Genomic DNA, 3,194 nt, shown 5'->3' with positions numbered 1-3,194 from the left:
TTCAACTTTCAATGTCTAGCCCCAAATTCTCAAACCCTAACCCCCACCTTCCCCAGAAATCCATTTGTCAAGCCATGCCTGTTATTAATTCCTATTGTTTTTTGAATCCCTGACTTTCAGCAAGCAGTCAGTTCTTGTTGCTCAGAACAAATTTTTTTTATAAATAAACCAATTATTGATTGTAACTTTCATTACCGCATTAGTTGCCACAAAGATTAGGGCTTATATGCCTAATCTCGACACCCAGCCGGAGCTAAGTATTACTAGGTAGCCCAATACCTGGCCAGGGCCGAATATCTGGCCGGGTACCCGTGCATCCCTTCTATTTACACCACATAACTATTAGCCTTGTTGCTTACTTCTTCCTGCTCTCTCTAAAGAAAAGTTTTGTCAAGAAGAACTGTCATAATAGAAAATCTTTAAATGTCTTGGTTACTTTCAATGTAATGTCTGATTTTGTAGAATTGGTTTGGGATTGACATTGGCGCACTTGTTATAGGTAGTCTTCATCAGTTCAGAGCATTCTGGTTAACTGAGTATCCTTCCACTACAGCCATGAGAAGAGCTAAAAGTTGGTTGGGTATCATTAATCTGATTAGAATTGAAGTTCTAATAAAGATCCATCAAACTCTCACAATCCTCATTATAAGACAGATATGCTATGAGAACATGAATCTGATTAAATGTGAAGCTCCACCAAGATCCATGCTTCACACCAAATTAAATTCGAAACCCTCATCAACATTATAAGACAGACAAGCTAACAGAAGATGAATCTGATTAGATGTGAAGCCACTGTAATGATCCACTAAACCCTCATTATAAGACAGACAAGCTACCAGAACACGAATCTGATAAGATGTGAACGTCTACAAAGAATCCACAATATCCAATCTCAAAACTCTCATCATTACTATAAGAATACAAGCTACAAGAACATCCTACTTCATGAAGGCAGACACAAATATGATAAAGTGTCAGTCCTGAGCAAAAAGTACCAAGACAGAATTTGTATTAAAACTAAGCAGTGGATCAACTATTAATAATAAAACCTTAAAGGAACAACACTTAAAATGTTTTACATGTTTTATTGGTTTGTTTACTGAATTACATGCAAAGCTACTCAAGGGCTATCTGTGCTAGCCATCCCTAATATTGAAGTGATAAGACTAGATGGAAGGCAGCTAGTCAATACCCCTGAAACCAACTCTTGAGTTATTCTTTACCAACAAACAGTGGGATTCAATGTCACATTATGAGACCCCCACAGCTGAAAGGGCAAGTGTGTACAGTGACATGTTTCGACTCCACAACCCCCAGGTTGCAAGTCAAGCACCCTCCCAATCAGACCATGCCAGGCTTATACATGTTTAGTAATCTCTAAACAATTCATTAATGACAAATAAATTAAATACTATAAACCTGGTTAAGGAAAGAACACAGTAAAGATAAAAAATGACATACATTAAAGTATGAAAAAAAAAAGGAACTTCAGAAGGGAAATTTAAGATATTTCCAAGTTGCTGACAACTGCCAGATGCTACCTCACCAACACATGTAAGTATTAGCTGACTGAAAAAAAAAGTTATATGTGGAATGGATTTATAAAAAAAAGTGGTTCTGATAGTCTGCAAGTATTTTAATTCCTTACTTTTTGCCAAATTTTCTGTTAACCAATCTTATTCTTTGTAGGAAATATATGCTGAGTTAACTATTTCTCGTTAGCTTAAGTTTTTGTTTAAATTTTCCCTTTTGTTAAGATAAGACTGGTTGATACATAATAAATAGTGCTTTTCATTTGAAAATTTGTCCTGAAAGCTTTGCTTTTGCAGAGTGTCCAGCCAGATGCTGCCTCACCAACACATGTAAGTTAAAACTTTATATTAGCTGACTGTACAAGTTTTTTGTGTTATAAGTGGAAAGAATTTATGAAAAATTTAAAAACAAAAGGTTAATTATGAAAACATTTTCATGTTACATAACTTGAGTTTCAATGAATTAACAAATTACTATGACATTAGGTCATATGATGTAGTATATTATAATTGAGGACGTACCTTGCGAAACCACAAATTTTCCTTTGTGCATAGCATTTCTTTGCTACATGCATTCCCCAAGATGTTGAAGTGTTTAGAAGCGATATTTGTGTAGCATCCCGTATATTAACTAATCCATAGTGGTTATTCATTACTCTCTTTGTTTGGTGTTACTTGGAATGCTTCCATAATGCATCAACTGAACCTTGCTTTAGTGTAAGCCCCCAAATTACAGACTTCTTTATACACTACATATTACCAGGGGGGGTTTACATGTTACATCGTATTAACTCTTTCATCCCGGGCTCATAACCATTTTGTGCTTGTAATAGTTTTCATGCTATAACTTTTAAATTAGTAAGCAAATGTTAACGAAATTTGGCAGATTATCAGTAAACATTACAATGCTTTCATACACAAAATATTTAGTTTTTGTATTAAGTCTTAAGGTTTGTAAAGCAAAGCAATGTTCCTCTCATGCCTTTTTTTTCTTTTCACATCTTGCCTATCTATCATGCAAACTAATTTTCACTTTAAGATTAAAAATACTTTTATGCATCAGAAAACTTTCAAATTTCACATGAAAAATCTTTATAATGTCTGGATAGATATCAAATGTTTCTTAAGATAAAGCATTATATTTTATCTGTTATTTTCAGTAATTAATCTCTATATGGATTCGGTAGATTTGACCTATCATGCAACCACCATAAAAAAAACTAGAAAATAAACATAAATTATGCCTCTTTCATTCTAGAATGATGACAAATTATAAAACAAAAACATAAACTTCAATCTCATAACATTATACATTTATATGTATATTTATTATTCTTATTATATCACCTTTCAGCCGTGCCTGGATAACAATACAGAAGTTACAATGATATGGCTCACGTGCACTCATGTTACCGTATCAAATAACAGAAAACTGACCTTTGGTCCGTACAAAGTAACTTGTCTTGGCTGTGTTTTAGTTGACTAGTATTTTGTAAATTACAGTCACATTTCAATTATTATACATTATATATGTATATAGATTATCGCTATTTCGAAATAAGTTCTTAAACTTATTATTCCAAAAACATAGAGCAGTAAATAAAGAAGTAAAGCAAACAATTATCTCTGCTAGTTATGACCTTTGTACTCTTTTGCTGC

Source organism: Limulus polyphemus, unplaced genomic scaffold, assembly GCF_000517525.1.
Source record: "Limulus polyphemus unplaced genomic scaffold, Limulus_polyphemus-2.1.2 Scaffold5773, whole genome shotgun sequence".
Taxonomy (NCBI): Eukaryota; Metazoa; Arthropoda; class Merostomata; order Xiphosura; family Limulidae; genus Limulus; species Limulus polyphemus.
The sequence above is the reverse complement of the archived record's forward strand: the minus strand, read 5'-3'. Positions refer to the sequence as shown.